This window comes from Dama dama, chromosome 20, assembly GCF_033118175.1.
Source record: "Dama dama isolate Ldn47 chromosome 20, ASM3311817v1, whole genome shotgun sequence".
NCBI classification, from domain to species: Eukaryota; Metazoa; Chordata; class Mammalia; order Artiodactyla; family Cervidae; genus Dama; species Dama dama.
In genome coordinates this window covers 100862427-100885235 of record NC_083700.1, presented here as the reverse complement: position 1 = coordinate 100885235, position 22809 = coordinate 100862427, and the positions used below count along the sequence as shown (strand labels likewise).

Below are 22809 nucleotides of genomic sequence, written 5' to 3'. Positions count from 1 at the left end.
ATATAATCATTCTGATTTTGGTGTCGACCATCTGGTGATGTCCATGTGTAGAGTCTTCTCTTATGTTGTTGGAAAAGGGTGTTTACTATGATCAGTGCGTTCTCTTGGCAGAACTCTATTAGCCTTTGCCCTGCTTCATTCTGTACTCCAAGGCCAAATTTGCCTGTTACTCCAGGTGTTTCTTGACTTCCTACTTTTGCATTCCATTCCTATAATGAAAAGGACATCTTTTTTGGGTGTTAGTTCTAGAAGGTCTTGTAGGTCTTCATAGAACTGTTCAACTTCTCAGGATAAAAGCTACTTAAGTGCTCTAGTGATTTGTACATCTCTCTATGATTTCACTTGATCATACATGTTGACCTGACAGTTCTTTTTTCTCTTCTCAGCTCTTTAGAGTTTTTGTCTTAATTTTAAATTTTAAAAAATATCTCCAACATTTTAATATTTTTCAAAGGGCACTGCAGTCCAAATAACCTTACCTATCATTATCAGAAACAAATGTCTACCATTTCCTTTTTTCATGATCACTGAATTCGTTTTCCTTAACAGCTACAGTATTTGCATGAGGCTCCTCTTGGGAGGAGAGGGGAGGACGACCAGGATACCCTTTCAAATTACCTGTTTTCACAACCCAAAGGCTCTCTTCCTCCTTGCTACTACAGAGACAGAATACTTCCTACAGATACGGCTACTTTCCTATGTGATTCTTTAACAATCATTCTTCTTTTTCCTCTTTGAATCAAACTATGTCAGGATACTGCTTCTACCAACTATACATCCAGTTTCCACAAAAATTACTGCAAGCAAGGGATACAGCTTTTACACATCATGGTACACTTTCACCTTAAAGAATGTGATGTTTATGGTACTTATTAAGATCTGATCTTTGTTGCTGCTCTCTCTCTCTCTCTGTCTCTGTACATCCTCCCTTCACTTCTTCCCACCTGGCTTCCCCCTGATCTCATCTATTTGGGACAGTCTTTACACACATTTTGAAGTCTATCGATTAAATTTCTCTCCTAGTTGAGCTGGAAATGGAGTTTCCAAGATTTTCATTATTACTTTTTCACCTTTCTTGTTGTTTTTGAATGTTTTCAAGGGAGACAGGGGAAAATGCTAATTACTGAAATAATGTTTATACTCAAAGGTCAGAATCATCTTGATTCCTGTATCTCATATCTAGTATAAAAATACATCATTAAGTCCTGTCAACTCAATCTTTGAGATATATTCATAACTTGTTCATTTTGACCTCCTCCATCTCTCCCCTAGTCCAAGTCACCATTGTATTTTATCTGGTTTATTGCATAGCCTCCTAACTAGCTGTCCTACACACACCTTAGTTGCTTTGCTGTCTATTCTCCATAAGGTATTTACATTTATAAATTTTTTAATTGAACTACAGTTGACTCACAATGTTGTGTTAGTTTCAGGCATCCATCAAAGTGATTTGGTATACTAAGAATACATATATGCCCTATTTCAGATTCTTTTTTCATTGTAGGCTATTATAAAATATTGAATTTAGTTGTCTGTGTATATAGTCCTTGCTAACCTATTTTCTATACAGCAGTTTGTATCTGCTAATCCGAAACTCCTAATTTATCCCTCCCCTCACTCTGTTTCCCTTTGGTAACCCTAATTTATTTTCTATGTTTATGAGTCTGTTTATGTTTTATAAATAAATTCATGCATATTATTTTTAAACTCCATACATAAGAGATATCATATGGTATTCATCTTTCTCTGTCTGACTTCATTCATTTAGTATGATAATCTCTAGGTCCATCCAGGTTGCTGCAAATGGCATTATTTCATTCTTTTTTATGATTAATATTCCATTGTATGTCTATATACCAAATCTTCTTTATCCATTCATCTATCGGACATTTAGATTGCTTCCATGTCTTGGCCACTATAAATAGCAACATTTACATTTTTTAAGACATAAGCCAAATCACACCACCTATTCTCAAAATCTTCCAATGGCTTTCTATCTCATTAGAATAAAAGTCAAAGTATTTAACATAGCCGTGAGGCCCTAATCCCCTCTCTCCTTTCTCTCCTCTCCCATTATTGTTGCATTCCAGCCACAATATCCTCCTTGCTGTTCTCCAAACAGGTCAAGCATATACCCACCTCAGGACTTTTGCACTTGCTAAATTGCTACAACCTTAGTTCCCTCATGGTTCACTCCTTCTCACTTCTTTCACATCTCTGCTCAAATACAACTTTGTCAGGAGGTCTTCCTTGAACAACTGCTCTCACACATCACTACCCCACACATCCACTCCACGTCTCCTTACCCAGTTTGTTTCTCTTCTTGGCACTTATCACCACCTTATTTTTCTTATACTTACTTGCTTTTTTGTTTGGAGTTGTTTTCTACAACCAAAATATAAACTCTATGAGAACAGGGCCTCTGTCTGTTTTTGTTCACTGATGTATCACAAGCATGTAAACGGTACCTGGAGCCATAGTAAGCACCCAATAAATGCTAATGCTAATAAATGAATGCTATGCTACCAAGGAACCCAACTGCAAGAAGTACAGTGAAAGCAGAAATTGCACAGCTCCTCCATCTTTGCTGCCACGCTGTCTCTCACTACTTGCCGCCCAGCTTCTCTGCTCATCAGCCACCCCCAACATCCTCACTTTCAGCCTGAGCCTACAAGTCTTTCCCACCTGAGGTTCCTCAGCTCAGTGCCTAAATCCCAAATATCTGACTGGTCTGCCTTAGTCCAAGAACCCATCCAGAATCCAAGCAGCCACTGTTGAGGGATAGATGGGGGGTGGGGTGGGGGCAGACATGTCTACTCACATGCCAAGTAGAGTCACCTTCTCCAAACTCTCTAAAAATGGGGAAAATGCTGGCAATCTTTAATTCAGATGCAGAACAAGCCTCCACTAACACATCCTTGACACTGGCAGAGAGAATGTATGTGAATTCTACTGATACAAGGGTGCCTCTAACAAGTGTCTTCAGAGTCCTGCGAGTAATATAAGTGAGTAAAGAGGGCAAGGTGGTAAAGATGGCAAACTCAGGAGTCTCTGCTATATCCAGAGAGGTGCAGCTACTAGAACTAACTCCTGCCAAGGAGGAATGGGGGTCTGGAGTTGCCAGATCTTCTGATGGTTCAAGAGAAGCCAAGAAATTTGGAAATTGTAGTGTGAAATCTCCCACTTTAAAAATGATGACAACTAATCCAATTTTTGAAAAACAAAACACCGTGCAGACCAAATAAAACACATCTGCTGATCAAATTTGGCTCAGGGCTACTCGTGAGCAATTCTGTTTTATACAGTCAGCTCAAAAATAGGACACAGGTAATTTATCACACTCAAGAGCAATGTTTCCCAAGGGGTTCAATGTGAAGATTTCATTAGCTGGAGTAACCAGAACTCTAGGTCCCCTTTTCCAGCACCTGCCCTATCTTCTCTGCCAGTCCTGATACAAATGCCCACTAACTTTTACCCATGAGAGAGATGGCTTAGTGGAAAGAACTATAGCCTTGGAATCAAATAAAGTGGGTTAAAACCCAGTGCTACCTCCTAGCTTTCCTTAACTTTTCTAAAATTCAGTTTTCTCATCTGCAACCTGAGAATACTAATTCCTACCTAGAAGCATTCTAAGGAATGAAATTAATATAAACAAAGTGCCTGGTACATAATAGAGGCACAGAATAGGTAACTTTTATTCATAGAGTAGGAGCCAGTCTTCCCACAGAAAGGCATGATAGCTGAAAATCTACAGTTGTGATACAGGATGTTCACAACTCATACCACCAAAATCTTTTTGTGGGGTGAGTGGAAGGAAAAGATACATTTAATAAATAAAATGCAGATGAGAAATACAGTCATGCAAGGGCCCAGGTCTTCACACTAATGGAAATACTGGTGAACCTAGTCCAGAATGAATACATTTGTAGAAACCAGCACTAATTAAAATTCATAGACATCAATTATCTTATTATTAAAGAACTCTCTCAACTTTTGAAGCCAGGTTTTGTATGCATTTACAACACAACATTGAATCAAGTAGATGCATGCCAATTCTCCAACAGCCTAAAAAATTTAATCCTGTAGCTCATGGAGACATGACCAGGAGAAAAAAAAAAAAACCTGCTGGCCAGGTGTAAAGGGCAGTGCTGACTCCATCTCGTGTGGGCTGCCAGGGGACTGGAGCGGGACTGTCCGACATCCACCATCAAATGCAGGGGAGCAACTGCTATGGGGGAGAACCCAAGGCCATCAGGAGGAACGCCTCTCTCGTCCACCCTGCCCTGCGCTCTCCAGGAAGGAGCCAGGTGCAGGCTCGAAGGCCGCACAGCGCACACCCAAAGGGTCATAACCCAGGAAAGGGGTCATCCTAAAATGAAACATGTAAATGAAGCTCACTGCAAGAACTGAGCACCCTGGACTGCAGAAATCAGAAACACCTTTCTCCTGGCAGGGGACTCTAAACAGGTTTCCCCCTCCATGAGGTTTAAAAAGAGTTCTGTCTCTGATTGGCTGTGCTTCCCAAGGAAACCTGACCTCCCCCATCCCAGATTGGCCTGGGCCTATTCCTATTCCTCAGGCCCTCATGGCTGTTATAATCATGCACGTCCATTATCAGCTTTCCTCCAGGGAGTACCAAGCACCGGAAAATCACTTATCTCCTTCACTGTCAAGCCTCCCCTGATAGGCAGCCCATCAGTAATTATTTAAGCTATTTTCTAGATTTAAACGGTGGGGGTGGGGGGTAGTCTAACATGGGTGGAGTACAGATCAAGATAGACAGGAATTGGCAATTGTTGAAGCTGAGCATTGGGCAAATAGAAGCTCATTATACTCTTTTTTTCTCCATGTTGGGGTATGTTTCAAATCTTCCATAACATAGAAGTTTTGAAACAAAGGTTTCAGGAGAACACAGCTACAACCTGAAAACAAAATCAGGTGCTCAACCCTCCCCATGCAGTGTCTGGACACAGAAGAATCTGGAAAGTGCTCAGATCGACAGCCTCCAGGGTTCCGGCACTCCCAGGACAGAGACCGTATCTTCGAGGCATTACACTCAGTGTCCTCAACAAGCCACCTTTGAAAAATTCCCTAGAACTTTTCAGAATTATTCTGGCAAGACCCAGCTTCCCTTCTTGGCCTATAAACCCTTGTGCCTCCACAAATTACCCTGACAACCTCAACCTACTCCAAGGGCCTCTACTTCCTGTTCCAGACTACCGTGTTGAGCAATCCAGTTATTGAAATAGCTCCTGGTGGCAGACGAGCGCCTGTTAAGCTGCTTCTCCCTCCTGCAAGTCAGAAGCAAGGGTGCTGTTATCACTTTCAAGAAGCCAAGGAACACTTCATATTTTCTTCTTCCTCTTCCTTCTAACCTCAATTTGCTCCTAATAAGAAACTGTTTTCACAGTGGAGTTTTTCAACCCCAACCCTATGAGCATCTCAGCGTTTCCTGTTTGGGGGGCCAGCCTGTGCATTGTGAGGTGTTCAGCAGCTTCCCTGGTCTCTGCCCACTGGATGCCCATAGCATGAGCACTGTCACCAGCTGCCACAACCAAAAATGTCTCAAGACATTGCCAAGAGTTCCTTAGGGGGTGAAATCACCCCTGGTTGAAAACCACTGGACCAAAAGATAGTGAAAAACCAAGATCAAGAGTGTCCTGGCAAAAAAAAAAAAAAGAAAGAAATTGAGATATACAGTTTATTTCCACATACACTCTTAGATAACATATTTCAATGTATATATTTATAAATAAGAATACTGAAGAAATATCACATCCCAAGTCAGAAACACATAAAGGAACAAGAGAAAAATGAACTCATAATGCATGCAACTATTTCTTCTGTCTTTGTGGCTTCCTGTGTAAATCTTATTTGTTTCCTCCAGATTATTCTGTTTTCAAGCCAACGCAGACATCATTTCATGTGTTGGGAGGGGGAACTCCTAATGCCCCTCTGAGCACTCCCTGTGAGGTGTGCTGGCCTTCCAGCACACAGTCCACAGGTGTCACTGGAGAACAGAAGCCCCCAGAGAAGATTTCCCCAAGAAATCAGAAGAAAGTGCCCGGAACACACCCTTCCAGTAGAGCTTCAAATATCAATAGATTGCCATCATGGCCAAGAAGCAAAACAAAAGGCTAAGCAAGCAGCCTGCGAGGTGACAACACCCAAGGGGAAATACTATTCTATTTCTTCATTACACAGAGGGAGTTTCCCATGGTACACTCCCCCTCTAAGAAGAAAGAAAATCTGCTCTCTGCTCTCTATTCTGCACAGGTCTTATACCAGTCAGTCTATTATTCAGCTTCGGAGGATTTACATACAAAGCTATCTCTCCCAGCTCCACTCCCAGTGGCCCCCTGACCCCACGGAGATGTTAACATGTTCCTCCTCTCTGATGCTATGGACAGGCAGGTGCTGGGCGCAGGGGATACTGTCTTTTGGGCTCCATTCCTCTCGCAATCCCACTTCACTGCCTGTCTCAGCCTGGATCCCCTCAATCCTAGATTCTGGCCAAGGCCTCCTAACTGATCTCCCTGGTTGAGAGTTTCCCTTCAAACCCAGGTTTCACACGGACGATGATCTTTCAAGGGCACAAGCCAGAAGAGGCCAGAATCCTTCTGCCGTTTCTCGCTCCCTATCACTGGATACAGTCCCAGCTTCTTTGGCGCACATTTGCGAAGCACAACAAATGGATGGCCCAGGAGGTGTCCAAGCAGGAGCAGGATGAGCACTGAGTGAAACAGGTGTGCACCCGTGGGGGATTCATCCACTGGATAGGTGGTGAAGGGAGGAAGGGAAGAGGGTGTTAAATGCAAGGACCTTAAAGTGTCCTTTTAATCCTGACTTGCCATGATGCTGGGAACTCCTGGATCTGCCATTCAGGTCCTGCCATCTGGCCCCAAGCCTCCTGCAGTGTGATACTAAATGATCATCCATGAATGCTCCTGAAGTAGTCCAGCACAGGGTACCCCACTTCCATAAGATAACTTCTTTTCTGCTTGTCTTTTTTTTTTTTTTAATTACAAAGGAATGGTTTTGGTGGTAACAGAATAAAACAGTCCTGAAATATTTTAAGATGAAGTGTCTCAACGACTGCACTCCCATGCTGACTACTTCTAAGCGTACGACATGTGCCCTCCACCCTTTCTCCATAACACATACACACACAGATACATACCTCACTTGTTTGATACTTGATCTTATAGTGTGCCTTAGGGAGGAAAAGATTTAATTCTCGCATGCATTGACTCATCTCTCTAGCTCCCCAAGAGGTTAAGCCTGGTTAGTTCATCTGCTTCAATTGCAATTATCCCACCAATGAGGAAATGGGAGGCAGGGAGATCAGGTACCCGCCTCAAAATCACAGATTAGTTGGGAACAGAGTTAAGACCAAAATAAGAACTCCTATCCCAGTGTTCATTATTACACTGTAAGTGCTCTTCTCCACCCAGCGCAGAGCACGTTCAGGAAGCAAGTAGAAATAAATACTTGGGGAAAAAATAACCTACAGAGGCAGGATAGCACAGTGGTTAAGTACTTGGACTCTGAACTCAGGCTGCTGTCATTAAGAGGTAGCTGTCATTTACTTGGGGCTTCCCTGGGGGCTCAGACAGTGCAGGAGAATGGGAGTTCGATTCCTGGGTCAGGAAGATCCTCTGGAGAAGGGAATGGCAACCCACTCCAGTATTCTTGCCTGGAGAATCCCATGGACAGAGGAGTCTGGAGGGCTACAGTCCACGGGGTTGCAAACTTTACTTAACTATGTGACCTGAGTCAATCAACTGGGCCTCAACTTCATTGTCTGAAACTGGGGTAATGATAGTACCTCCTTTACAGGGTTGTTGTGAGAATTAGATAAGCTAATACCTATAAAGCACCCAAAACAATGCCTGCTACCCATGCTAATAAAATCAGCATTATAGTTCTAATATAGCCCCGAAAATACAGTAAATATCATCCTTCTTAAAATTAAGTCTGGAAAGTCAAAATTAAATCTTGTTTACTTTGTTCCTTGTTCAAACAGAAATTAGCATGGGGGAAAAACTCACATGCTATTAGTCCACAAAAATTTAAGTGACACAGTGACTGAAATCATTTCTACAAAGAGGAATGACCTCATAATGACCTCATAGATCAAACGCATTGTAATACCTACCGTGCCAAAGAATAAAAAACCTTAACAGCCTCTAGCAGTAATTATCTAAGTAAAGTGGACTGCAAATCTGTTGGAGAATTGTTTTTGCCATGATAATATTTCGAGTAAATTGCTGCTTCTATACTAAAAGTACTGGTGTTGCAGAACTGGCATACTAATAGAAAGATTATTAAAGAAACACTATTAAAATGAATTAGGTGTTATTAAAGATTCAACACTACAACAGTGCCTGATTACAAGAGATTTCAAGCTATATTGCTTAATGGGCAGATAAAAGTGCTAATTAAGCCCACTCTTAGAGGATGTCCCTAGGCAGGTCTACAAACCACAGGCAGCAAGGGGACTAAGGAAGATCTCCCCAGAAGATGGGGAGAGATCAGGAAGAGCCAAGGTTTTCTGCACAAGAGAGGTAACCTCGTAAAGCACACAACCATCCAACTTTTTTGAATCTCAGGATTTTTGTTTGTTTTTTAACTGCTTTGTCAGCAACACTTCTAATTGCTCCTTTGCTTAAGTGAAGAGATCCAAATAACCCACCATAGATTGGCGACCCTTAATAAACAGTATAAGCAGGGAGGGGCAGAGAAAGCCCTGCCGTGATCACCAAAGCCTTCTCAGGCAACCAGAAGACACTGAAGAGCTCTCACGGCAGCACCTCGGCCAAAAGCATCTCTCACCGCAAACAGCCTAAAGCTCTCAGTGTTTCGAAAGAGTTGCTAGACTAAAGGCATTAGCCATGCGTTTCAGGATCTATTTTGCTTTCCCACCTTGTTAATTAACTAATCAGGGATGGCAAAGCGCCTCACAAATATAAAGTGTCAGGGAAATGCTAAGTAAATTCACCTACATGTTCTATCAACGCTCAATTAGGAAAGGGGGAAGAGCTAGAGGCTCAGCTGTCCCCAGAATGCTGCAAGCCAAGGGCCAGCTAACGTGAAGGCGGAGAGACCCGTGTGCCCTGCAGCAGCCTCCAGCCCAGAGCAGGGCTCCCGGCAGGACTTCTGGAAAGGAAATCTGGACCAGGGCCACCCGGGGCAAAGGCAAAGCTGCTGGAGAGGCGCATCCTCGCGGTGCAGCCTCCATCTCCCCGCATCGCTCAGATGTCAACAAACCCGGACCACAAAGTGAAACTTTCCGGCCCCCCGCTGTCGCGCTGGGTGTCTGTCCTTTGCCTGGGAGCGCGGCGCGGGGACAGGTGTGGGGCCGAGGCTCAGGAAGGGACCCCCGCCCCCAGCCCCAGCGATTGTGTAATCGACCTGAGAAGCGGGTTCTCGGGACCAGCCCCACGCCGGGATGCGGAGGCGCGGCCCGGGGACCCGTCTGCAGGCGCGGCGCCTGGAGGTGTGAGGGGGATGGGGAAGACGGTCGTCCCGCCCCCCGGGACCGCCCCCGGGAGGCAAGGGGAGCCGCGGAGCTGACACAGCCCGGAGGGGGCGCCCGCGCGGCGGACCGCTGCCGAGCTTGGGGACGCGATGGCTCGGCAGTGCGGCCGGCCTTACCTGCGCGCCGGCCCGGCACGGCGGAAGGCGGTTCGGGATGCCGAGGCGGCGGACGGCGGTCAGCAGCGCCAGCAGCCACCGGGCCACGGCATGTAAGGAACCGCGGCGGCAGCGGCGGGCGCGGGACTGACAGCCCCAAGCCCCGCCTCCAGGCCCCGGGCCCCGCCCCCTCCGCGGCCGCGCAGCTGGCCCCGCCTTCTCCGCCCACCGCCGGGGTCAAGCTCGGTCCACCGGCCCGGGGGGGCGGGGACTTTCGCTTCCGATTGGTCCGGGAGGTAACTGCCCCGCCCACTCCCCCGCCCCATCCTTGGCGCGAACCGGCGCGTGCGCAGTGGCTACGATGGGCAACGCATAGCGCTGAGTGCTGGCGTAGTTGGTCCCCCACCTCTTGTGCTGAGCATCTTACTTTATCCGCCACGACTAGGAGCCGTGGGTAAGCTGAGGAACCAGAAGTCAGACTCAAGCTCCACGGTGAATTGTCTTTATTCACCTATGAAGGAATCTACGGGAAATAAAACAGAATGGGCCAGGCTCTAACCAAAGGAGACCCTCAAACTAGAAACTGCTGCAAAAAAACGTACCACTGGCCCGGATGCATCTGCGCCAGGTCCGGGGGTGCTTTATTCACGCGCTGGATTCTATCCCTGGTCAACAAGTATGATGTGTGTGCGGAGGGTCCAGCAGTTGTGAAGCGAGGTTAGGGCATTAAGGTTGTGCCAACAGAGAAAGTGAGGGATGCTGAAGAAAGTAGCCCTTCTCCAGCGCCAGCTTCCTTCTCCCCAGCCCCTCCCTATATCTGTCACCACTCCCTCTGCGCCACCCTCAGCCTGTAAACAAGACCAAGTCTCTCTCAACAAGAATCAATTTTGACCCAGCCATTCCACTCCTAAGTACTACTCAAGGGAATTGAAAACTTATATCTACCCAATAACTTGTACAGAAATGCCATAATGACCCAAAAGCATATTCGTAATAACCCAAAAGTCAAACACTCGAACGCCCATTGTTTGATGACTAGATAAACAAATTATGATTTATCCATACAATGGAATTTCTCTGGGCTATGAAAAGAACTGAAGTACTGATCCCCGCTATAATTTGGAGGAACCTGAAAACGAAGTGAAAGAAGCCGGGCACAAAAGATCAGATTGTATATAAGTCCACTTGTATGAAGTATCCAGAATAGGCAAATCTATAGAGACAGGCAATAGGTTGGTGGTTGCCAAAGGCTGGGGGAAGGGAAAATGGAGAGTGATTGCAAATGGGCATGGAGTTTCTTCTGGGGTAATGAAAATGATCTGGAGTTAAGAGTGATGATGGCACAATTTTGTGAATATATTAAAAACCACTGAATAATACATTTTAAAAGAATGAATATTATGGTATGTGAATTATCTCAATTTTTTAAAAAACAGATATACAGTTTAAAAAAAAAAAAAACCCCACACCTAACTACCTTGAGGCTGTACGCCTTCCAGTTACCATGCACTTTCCCAGGCTTTCTGATCCAAGATTCGTGCAAGGGTGGTCTGCATGTTTTTATTCCTACTTCCTTTTCTCCCATTTATATTGATTCCATAGAATGTGGCTTCTGCCTGCGCTAGAGCTCAAAGCTGCTCTCTCCCTAAATCCCGCAGCTTTCTATGACTCTGAACATTCCCAGTTCTCCCCCTTCTCTCCATTCTATCTTTTGATCTTCCTTTCCTTGGCAAATCTATTTTAAATATTGATGTTTTCCATGGCTCATCACAAAATCCTTCCTATGTTCTACCATCCACATCCATGAGTTCAGTTGCTGTGCTTCAAATTTGTACATCCATCTGATGTCCCACAGGTTTCTCAAACTCCATGTGTCCTAGTAATTTAGGACAACCCCCAACTCCCAATCCCCCGTGCTACTGTCCTTCTAATAGTGATATCTATCACTGCATGCTGGGACCTGGGAATCATCCTGGATTCTTCCCTCATTCTTCTATAGTCAACCACCAGTCTTTATCCAGTAGATGTCCTTAAATCCCACTGTTCATCTCTGTTGCTATTACCACAGCACTGGTCCACATTCCCTCATAATTTAATTCTCTTCATCTTTTGTCTCCTTCAAATTCAGCTCCCAAACAGCTGTTAAGGTAGTTGCCCACTGCTTTAGCTGACATAGTGAGCATTCCTCTTTCTTACGATGGTGGTTAGTCACTCAATCATGTCCAGCTCTTTGCAACCCCATGGACAGTAGCCTGCCAGGCACCTCTGTCCATGGAATTCTCCAGGCAAGTATACTGGAGTGGATTGCCATTCCCTTCTCCAGAGTATCTTACAGACCCAGGGTTCAAACCTGGGCCTCCTGCATTACAGGCAGATTCTTTACCATCTGAGCCACCAGGAAAGCCCTCTTATGATGGTAATACTCTGATTTTGCTTTAAGAACTCACCCTTCCCCTCCCTTGGTGAAACTGCCAATCAAGCTGCCAACTTTGCCTGGTTCTGGCTAAATGTGCCCTTGAGAATACAGCATCCTTCTTCTAAAATTTGAATAAAATAATAGTAAAAAAAATTGAAGGTGTTTGCACCTGATTTTCCCTGACTGAGGAGCCTGCCAGTTGATTCCTAATAATTCTGTCCTGGGAAGTCCTTTCAGAGCCTGGGTGCTGTAGCTTTTCCTTCAGTTTTCTGAATGAATCCCAGAGCTCTCCAATGAATTCCATTTTTGGAAGTTAATCAGAGTTGCCTGCAGCCATAGAACCCAAGGTATACAGTAATATGTTTAAGACACAAACCATGCCTTTCCCTGCCTAAAACTGTCTAGAGGCATCCTATCCCCATGGGATAGACTCCAAGCTTCTTGACCCAATCCCTGCCTGCCCTTCCCATGTCTTCTTTCTCTGCTCCCTGCCAGACCCTTCTGAATTACTTGGAGTTTCTTGAAAATTTGCTATAAGGCTTCAGGCCTCAACATTTTTTTTTCATTTATTTTTATTAGTTGGAGGCTAATTACTTTACAATATTGTAGTGGGTTTTGCCATACATTGACATGAATCAGCCATGGATTTACATGTATTCCCCATCCCGATCTCCCCTCCCACCTCCCTCTCTACCCAATCCCTCTGGGTCTTCCCAGTGCACCAGGCCCGAGCACTTGTCTCATGCATCCAACCTGGGCTGGTGATCTGTTTCACCCTAGATAATATTCATGTTTCGATGCTGTTCTCTCGAAACATCCCACCCTCACCTTCTCCCACAGAGTCCAAAAGTCTGTTCTGTATTTCTGTGTCTCTTTTTCTGTTTTGCATATAGGGCTATCATTACCATCTTTCTAAATTCCATATATATGTGTTAGTATGCTGTAATGATCTTTATCTTTCTGGCTTACTTCACTCTATATAATGGGCTCCAGTTTCATCCATCTCATTAGAACTGATTCAAATGAATTCTTTTTAATGGCTGAGTAATATTCTATGGTGTATATGTACCACAGCTTCCTTATCCATTCATCTGCTGATGGGCATCTAGGTTGCTTCCATGTCCTGGCTATTATAAACAGTGCCGGGATGAACACTGGGGTGCACGTGTCTCTTTCAGATCTGGTTTCCTCAGTGTGTATGCCCAGAAGTGGTATTGCTGGGTCATATGGCAATTCTATTTCCAGTTTTTTAAGGAATCTCCACACTGTTCTCCATAGTGGCTGTACTAGTTTGCATTCCCACCAACAGTGTAAGAGGGTTCCCTTTTCTCCACACCCTCTCCAGCATTTATTGCTTGTAGACTTTTGGATAGCAGCCATCCTGACTGGCGTGTAATGGTACCTCATTGTGGTTTTGATTTGCATTTCTCTGATAATGAGTGATGTTGAGCATCTTTTCATGTGTTTGTTAGATATCTGTATTTCTTTGGAGAAATGTCTGTTTAGTTCTTTGCAGGCCTCAACATTTTTGAGTGCCCTCTGTAGAAGAACCTTCCCTATTTTCCCCAGCTAACTTCAACCATTCTTTAAGGAGTTCTCCTTCAGAAAGCCTTCCCTACTCCCAGTATTTTGCTTCCTCTATGTCCTCAAACACCCTATTCTTTCAGCTGTTACTATACTTAATGCTGTAGTATTTTACTTACCCATTTCTATCTTCCTCTACCACTAAATTTCGCATCCCTACGGGCTATACCCTTCTCTGTCATATCCTTAGTGCTTAGCACAGTGCCTGGCATGTGGCAGGTGCTCAGACTTTCCTTTCTTCTTCTTTGCCTCTGTAATTCCTGAACAAGTGAAATGGATCTCGCTGAGGGACATTAACAAGCATTTTCCCCAGAGACATGAAAAGCAGAAATTCAGGCCTAAAACACCTCATACAGTTGCCTCCAAACTGTATTCCAACTCCAAAAAATGTTCCAGAAGATGGCTAAAATATCATTATGGTTAAAGGGTATTTATTTAAATGATACAGCTCTCATCTCTAAAATCTACTCAATTTCTCCTGAGAGCCTTCATGGCTTAATGAGATGCAAAATTAAGTAACTTAGACAATTGTATTCATTATTGTGACTAAATAGCAAGGTGTGTTTTTTGTAATCATAGCTGAAGAATAAACAACATGAAAAGCAAATCCATAGTTCTATCTTGATGTCTACTGTGAAACATGTACTACCTTAAGAGGAATTATAGAACCAGCCATATGCAAATGTTGAGTGAGGAGAGCTGGGTTCTAGTTTCAACTTAGCCATGACCATCTACTTGATCTTGGGTAAGTCACTGCTCTTGGCTGCTTGCAGTCAGTCTCTCCAACATCTATTCCTCCATTGTCCCACCACCAGAACCACAAAATTTCTTTGGAAAACCACTTTTTCTCCATTCAAATTCATATGATCTCACCTAACCTGACCCCAGGCTTCCCTAGTGGCTCAGACAGTAAAGAATCCGCCTGCAATGTGGGAGATGTGGGTTCGATCCCTGGGTTGGGAAGATTCCCCTGGAGGAGAGCATGGCAACCCACTCCAGTATTCTTGCCTGGAAAATCCCCATGGACAGAGCAGCCTGGCGGGCTACAGTCCATGGGGTCGCAAAGAGTTGGACACTACTAAGGGACTATGCACACACAACCTGACCCCAAACTCCAGGGGTTTAAATCTATCGTTACACATCATTTAGCTACAGAAATTAGTTCAAAGGCAGACATGAAATTCAGTCAAAGCAATGATATTTGAGAAGACCATTTCAAGGACTTCTGAAAAAGAGAAGATCCCTCTCCTGCTGTAGCTCCTATCAATTATATAAGGTCTAGAATTAATGCAACCAAATGTGACGACAAGGATAGAGACTAGATTCCCAGACAGTGGATGAGTATTGAGAAATGCATAATGGGAAAATGGAAAATAAACAGAACCTCAGCTACATTGTTGAGTAGAGAGCAGCTAGACCAAGCCACACCTGAAACTGTTAGCCCAAACTTTCCAGTTATATGAGTCAATAAATTCCCTACATTGTTGGAGTTTGGTTTTCTGTCTATAACATAAGTTGTCCTAATAATAACACTTAACAAACTCTGTGGGTCTCCACATTCTCATAAATAAAATAAAGGTAATATTAATAATTTCTAGGAATTTGCCAACTCTCCCATCCTGAGTCTCCAAAGGGTTAATATATTTATAAAGATGTAAGTGCATTATAATTTCCTAGTAAGCACTAAGGAAATTAAGACTTTCTAATTCAACACGACAAAAGATAACTGAGACTAAAAACGCAAACAAAAATCCTTAATCTTTAACCTATGCCAAGGGTTACCCTGATCGCCACCCTCTCACACTATACTTCAGCCACTTCTTCCTATACTCTGAGAATACCTATTGAAGAAGGGGTGATCTGGAAAGAAAGCCCCTAGGTGGCCCTGCTTTAGGAGACCTCGGATTCTTGTTGGTGATGCCCACGGCCTTGGACCCCTTGTTCAGATTCTAACCTCTTCTACTTGAACTCTTTGACTTGACCCCTTCCATGTGCCTTCTCTCCCTCCCCAGATCTGACCTCTGAGTCATATTTTTCACTTGCCAGCCTTCCCTCACTTCTGCATTCCCAGCCCTGACCACCTTCAATCAGCCGGAAGTGGTGATATATTAACCAACAATTCCAGAGCACAGATTCATTTATTTGTAGAAACAGGACCTAGAGGAAGGAGACTGGGATGGGATGGTTATTTAATGGAGGAGAGTCACTTAATAAAAGAGATCAAGCACCTTAGAAGCCCAAAGGGTTGAGCAAATTGTTTGGTACAATGCACCAGCAATTATGTGTGAAAGGTTTCACTTACGGGATATGTAGCTCATTTACAATAATGCATTTGGACATGCAATTGTAGTCAACATCCTAATTTGAAAAAGCATTGTCTGGGTGCTTATTAGGTATGGCACTGGGGCTAAAGGCACTGGGAATCTCAGGAAGAGGCAATATGGAAAGAATCCAGGTTGCTTTCCTGGAGATGGAAATTAAGAGCATGCTGCTAGTGAAGTTTGTCCTTTGTTCTGGCTTTTCAAGATTCACGCGGAAAGGTCTTCAGCACAACTGATTGATTCCTTTAACATTTTATGACCAGATCACCTTTGTATACTGAGACAACTAAGACAATGCTCCTATCCTCCAGGAGCTCAGGAACTCGGGCAGGAAATGGCCACTGGATCAGACAGGTTACAGCTCATCTGAACAGAAAACCCATCAGCAAGGGAGTCCAGATGATACAGTTTATAGGGATCAGCCTCCCAGGGAAAGAATAAGCAGAGAAGGTGGATAGTGATATTATTTAGTCACTAAGTCTTGTCTGTTCTTCTGCAACCCCATGGACTGTAGCCTGCCAGGCTCCTCTGTCCATGGGATTTCCCAGGCAAGAATACTGGAGATACTGGAGTGGGTTGCCATTTCCTTCTCCAGGGGATCTTCCTAAGCTAGGGATCAAACCTGCATCTCCTGCATTGGCAGGCAGATTCTTTACCCGTGAGCAACCAGGGAAGCCAAGAGAATGGATATAGCAGCATAAATACAGAATGATCAGTTCACTCTACCCCAATTACCATCCAGCTTCCATTTCTGCTTTTCATTTGAGTGATGAAAATCTCATCCCAAACACAAGGAAACACAAGTGTCATCAGCCACTGTATTATCATTGGTGATGTCAAGTGTACTCCCACCTGGAATCTAAATTTTGTGGTTAGGTACCACCAGTATTCTTCATATAAAGTAGTTGGGAAGGAGGAAGAGAAAAAAGGAATAAATTAACACAAATATGACAATTAGAGTCACCACTTCTGTAGTTTGTCTTGAAGCCAGAGCTCATAATAAATCATGACTTTCTTCTTCAATTATCCGTTCTGTGTTCATCTTACCCTCTACCAGCAGCTCATCTGGTAAGGAGACCCAATCTTCATCTCAAAGTAACTGAACCCTTACTAACCCTCTCTGAGCTGGGTTGCCAGTTTCCCACTGAACTTTATTACTGGAATAGATTCTATAAAGTGACCCCATGAACCCTTTGGGTTCCAAGCAGTTTTTTCAGCCCTAGCACATAGCAGAAACCTGATTTCCTCTTGACAGTCAGGACAGTGATCCACTTCTTTTCCTGTTGATTCAGTGGCATGGGGAGTCCCCACATGGTCAGGGGACAAGCTCAGCTTCCAATTCATCAGAACCAAGGCTACATTCCGTGGTGGGAATACTCTTCTCTTAGAATCAACACCCCAAACCTGTGAAGTCCAAGATCATGGACAAAGAAGTTCTATTAAGGAGAGTGTTCATTTTAATTGTTAGAAGGACCACTCCTAACCCTTCCCTTTTGGTTGCTAGCCCATGTGTTTTTTGTTGCTATGGTGACAGCACCAGCTATTGACTGCTGATTTAAAGCCTACACTGCATCCTACAGGTAAACTCAAGCCTTGCATGGGATCACATCCCAGATGGCTTACTGGCCCTTCACTACAGACACCTCAGAAGCCCTATATTGAAGATGACAGAGATGCTGTCAGTCTTTTTTCCTGTATGACAACATGGAGCAGAGTTGCCTGCGGATTTCAGAATTATTGTATATGAAAGAAATGCATGCCTATGTTCTTTAAGCCATTCTCCTTGTGGGGCAGGGGAGGGAGCGTCACTTTGGTTCTAACTAAGATAGCAATCATGGCTGTTAGCACGGCCCCAGCTTGTGCTCTTTTTGATTGCATTGCAGGGGTGGCAGTGATGGGGGGGCAGGTACGGGGCAGGGAGTTTAGAAAGAGGAAGGCCTCTGACACTATAACCCATGTTCAAATCACCTGTTTGCTGTACATTCCCCACAGGGCAATGCTATGCCTCAGCAAACCTCCCCTGGGCTTCAGTTGCAGGCACTGCTGTTGCTCAGGTGTTTCCCCTCAATGTCAGGGGAAATGGGACACTCAGTGGTGGGAGGACTGCTTGAACCTGCTCTGACTCACTCCTGCCCCATCTGGTCCACTGACTCTCCATTCTTAGCCAGCACTACTGGGGTCCTGTTCTTTCTCTGTCCTGAATAGATGAAGGGGTGGGCAGTAATCTGCCCAGAGAGAGAGAAAGAATTCAACTCAGCTAAAAGGCTTTCTCCTCACCTACTCCAGCCTCCTACCTAGCCCTCCTCAGTTCTGTATGATTGTTAATCCTACAGAGGCACTCAACTACATTCTGTCTCCCTAGAGGAGTCTCATCATCTTTCTGATGGTTTCTCAGATACATCATCCTCTCTCTCCCTTCTGTGGCTTTGTCAGGGAAAAGCTGAGTAACCAGTGCTGGTTCCCTGTCCTGTGCTGAGATGAGGTTTCAGAGGTAGTGGGGAGACAGGTCATGAAGAACCTGTAGCAGAAGGAGGTGAAGATGAATAGGAAGGTGTTTGCAAAGCATATGATTTCATTTATATGCAATTTCCAAAATAGATCAATTTTGGAAAGAGAAAGAATGCCTGCCGACAAACGGTTTCCAGGGGCTCCAGGGAGGCAGGAATGGGGAGTGACTGCTTCATGGGTGGGAGGGTGGTAAAATGTTCCAGAACTAGACAGCGGTGATAGTTGCACAACATTGTGAGTGTACTAAATGCCACTGAATTGTATACTTTGAAAATGGCTAAAATGGTGCATTTCATGTTATGTGAATTTTATCACAATAAAAATAATAGGCTGCTGGCCTTTAATTGGACAGAGAAGACACTCAAGAGTTCCAGGGTGACTCTGATGGAGACCAAAGTAAACAGAGCTGTAAGAGAATTATTTGACCTTGGAGTCTTTCTTGGATCATCTGTTCCCTTGAACATAGGGATGAATGAGAGTTAGGGAGAGAACAGGATAAGTAGAGGATGCTGACTCCAGAAAGGGGAGAAGAGCAGACATCCGGCACCTTTCCTGGATTCTCCTAATGTCATGAATTTTCTGTTGTTTTTGTTCATTTGTTTGTTTCTGATTCCTCAGCATTCTGTCACCTCCTTATCTGGAAAGAATTCAAGCCAAGCAAGCAGGAGGTGGGTGGTGGACTCCTTCATAAATCTTGGCCAGAGGCAGGGACCTTCCTCCTAGTCCTCAGTCTGAGAAGGCCACAAACTTTTCCTCTAAGCCCCATACCCCTGCTAACCATGCTGAACCTCAGACTTCTGATTCAGCTCAGTTGATGGGCTATTCCTTCTGGAACTTCAAATCGTGGAGAGTGATGCAAAGACACAAAAGTAGGAGACTCACACCACCAAGCTCAAGGATGAGAATTCACTGGTGGCAGCACTGGGCTGAGTGTGGGGCTTTGGCATTGAAGTCCAGGGGCGTCTGCACCTAGCAGCATCTCCACCACACTGACCTTGAGGATGACCTTGACTGTGGCAGCCACGGCCTGCCCTCTCATCATGGTTATCTTCCAAGATTTGTTTGCCAGCCTCCCTTCAATTCTCAAGCTACCTGACACCCTTCCAATAAATCCTTGACTGCTGCAGTTAGCCAGGACTTGTTTCTGCTACTTGTGACTAAGGACCCTGGAACATGGATGTTGCCTTACTGCCTCCCTCCCAAACTGAAAACATGGTGCATCCCAATTAAATGCAGACGGCTTCTTGCAAAACCGAAGTGCTCTCTGCACCTTGATTGTTGTGTGTGTATGTAGGAGTGTGTGTATTTCACTTTAAACATTACAGATATGAAAACAAAATGCATTTCCAGGCCTGTAACTATGGTGATGGGCAGAAAGAGCATTGCTCTAGCAATTAGAAGACCACGCCACACTAGTAACGCAACCTCGGTCTTCTTCTTTATGCAGGCGGACGTGATTTGTGAGCCCTTCTCCAGTACTTGAGATTCTGTGATTCAGGAAATGCAAAGGAAATCGTTTATATTAGCAATGTGCCTGGGAAAACAAAGTATTCTTTCTCACAAAGAGGTTCCGTCTGAGTCAGTGTCATACAGTGAAGACAACCTCAGTTGTCAATCTTGACTTCATCTATTAAATGAGGCACGGGCTTGCAGACAAGCAATAGAAGTTAACAAAAGTCTCATCTCCCTGTGGGGTAGACCATCTGCAGTAATCGTACTAGTGAGAGTTCTCACGTGGAGCTCTCATTTAATGCCTATGATAACCCCATGGAGGAAATGCTATTTTATAGATAAAGTAGCAGAGGCGCAGAGAGGTTAGGTAATTTGCCAAGGGTCCACACAGCTAGTCAGTGACAGAACCAGGATTGAAACTCAAAGCTTCTGGCTCCAGAATCCAACTGCTGTGTGTGTGTGTGTGTTAAAATACACATAACACAAAATTCACCATTTTAGCCATTTCAAGGTGTACAATTCAATGGCATTTAGTACACCAATAGAATCCATGCTTTTAATATGACACTATGTTGCCAAAACTATATATGTCATATTACTAAGCCATAAAAAAAAAAAAAAGAATGAAATAATGCCACTTGTGGCAACATGGATGCACCTAGAGATTATCATATTAAGTGAAGTAAACCAGAGAAAAACAAGTATATGATATCACTTATGTATGGAATCTAAAACAATGATACAAATGAACTTATTTATGAAACAGAAATAGACTCACATTCATAGAAAACAAACTTATGGTTACCAAAGTGGTAAGTGGGGAGGCATAAATTAGGAGCTTGGGATGAACAGATACACATTAATATATACAAAATAGGTAAACAACAAGGATTTACTTTGTAGCCCAGAGAAACAAACTCAAGATCTAGTAATAACCTACAGTAGAAGAGGAGGGATAGATACATATGTGTACATATAACTGAATTGCTTTGCTATACATTTGAAACTAACACAACATTGTAAATTAACTACATTTTAATTTTTAAAAATGATATATGTCATCAAGTAAACAAACCCAATTTGCCTTCAGTTTTAGAGACTGAGAGACTATGAGATGCAGCGGTCGGTGCTTTCATCCACTCCCTAAATTCGATGGTAGCAGTGTAACTTCCCTGTGACAGTTTCAGAGCTGTGGTGTGATTCATGGTATCAGGTAGCTTCTACTTCTAATCCACTCTGCCTCCACAAAGGCAGCCTCTAACCTTTTTTGATAATTTTATTTATCTTTTGGCTGTGCTGGGTCTTCATGGCTGTGTGGGCTTCTCTCTAGTTGCAGTGAGTGGGGGCTGCTCTCTAGATGTCGTGTGAGGACTTCTAATAGCAGCGGCCCCTCTTGTTGCTGAGCACCAGCTCCAGGGCATGCAAGCTTCAATGGCTGGTGCAGTCATTGTGAGTTCCAGGCTCTAGAGCACCGGCTCAATAGTTGTGGCCCACAGGCTCCGTTGCTTCGCAGCATATGAGATGGTCCCAGGGATCAAGCCCTTGTCTCCTGCATTGGCAGACAGATTCTTTATCACTGAGCCACCAGGGAAACCCCGGCTGCATCTAATCTTAATAAATCTCAAAAGATGAGTTTCCATCACACTTTAACGTTTCAGTGGAGGATCTAGCAAGAGAACACTTCCTCTGAGGGCTGGTCCCACCTTTTAACAACATCCTATCTTCAGAAAGTCCTGACCTACATCCCCTTTCACATTTGGAAATTTTAAACTTTAATCCTGACTTTGGGGACAGAGGGGAAGGTGATGAAAAATGATGGTCTCCTTCTGCAGTGATTCTCCATGTTGATGGAATATCTGAATCACCAAGATCTGACCATGTGTGGCTTTGGGCAAATGATCAAGGCTTCTCTAATCTCTCTGTGACACTCATTCACTCAACAACTATTGATGGCATCTGTTTGTGGAAGCGCTAAGCTGAACCCTGGAAGCAGAGAGGGCTGGAGGGGTCACCGGGAGTGGGGTGGTGATGGGTAGGAGCCAGTGGTTCTCAGCCTTGTTGGGCTAAGAGTCACCTAACGGAGCTTCTCAAAATACAGTGTTCACTCTCATTGGATTCTGATATCTGAGTGGAGGCTGAGATGGTAAGTGAACTTGAGCGACACATGCTTCAAAAACTCTGTTGCATGAAAGGTATCAACTTCCAGTTACAAGACTAATAAGTACTAGGGATGTGATGTACAACTTGATAAATATAACTAACACTGCTGCATGTTATACTTGAAAGTTGTTGAGAGTCAATCCTGAGAGTTCTCATCCCAAGGAAAAAATTTTCTCTATTTCTTTAATCTTGTATCTCTATAAGAGGATGGATGTTCACTAAACTTATTGTGATAATCATTTCATATATATGCAGGTCAAATCATTATGCTGTACATCTTAAACGTATACAGTGCTACATGTCAATGTTATCTCAATAAAACTAGAAGGAAAAAACAATTCAAGTTTTAAAAATTCTCTCCCAAATGTATTTCATCTTCCTTATCCTGCCCCCTTGCCATCCACCACTGCCCAAAATCTCACCCCAAATACATGTATTCTTTCAGAACCATTGGAATTAATGATCTCTGAAACTACTTTGAGCTCAGAGTAAGATTCTGTGGTTCATTCATTAATATACTTCTCAAGTCAACATTTACTGAGTACTTCCTCTGTGCCAAGCACTGGAGATACAGGGTGGATAAGACCTAGGTAGATACTGTCCCTAAGCCCAGGAAGCTCTCCATCTGGTTGGTGCAGACAGACAAGCAAACTAACAGCATCTGTATAACATGAGAATCCTGGAACACAGGGGGGCATTTTATGAGTTGAATGCCCCTCAAATTTCGTGCTC

At 44.0% G+C, this 22809-nt stretch overlaps 1 protein-coding gene across 1 annotated transcript in view; it reads right to left on the bottom strand.

The window, feature by feature from the left end:
- HIVEP3 (HIVEP zinc finger 3) overlaps positions 1-9778 on the bottom strand; it is a 533741-nt gene extending 523963 nt beyond the window's left edge. The window contains exon 1 of the mRNA XM_061122237.1: positions 9658-9778. The gene's annotated coding sequence lies outside the window, so the exon portion shown is untranslated. The remainder of the gene's footprint in view (positions 1-9657) is intronic.
- Positions 9779-22809: the final 13031 nt, after the last annotated feature.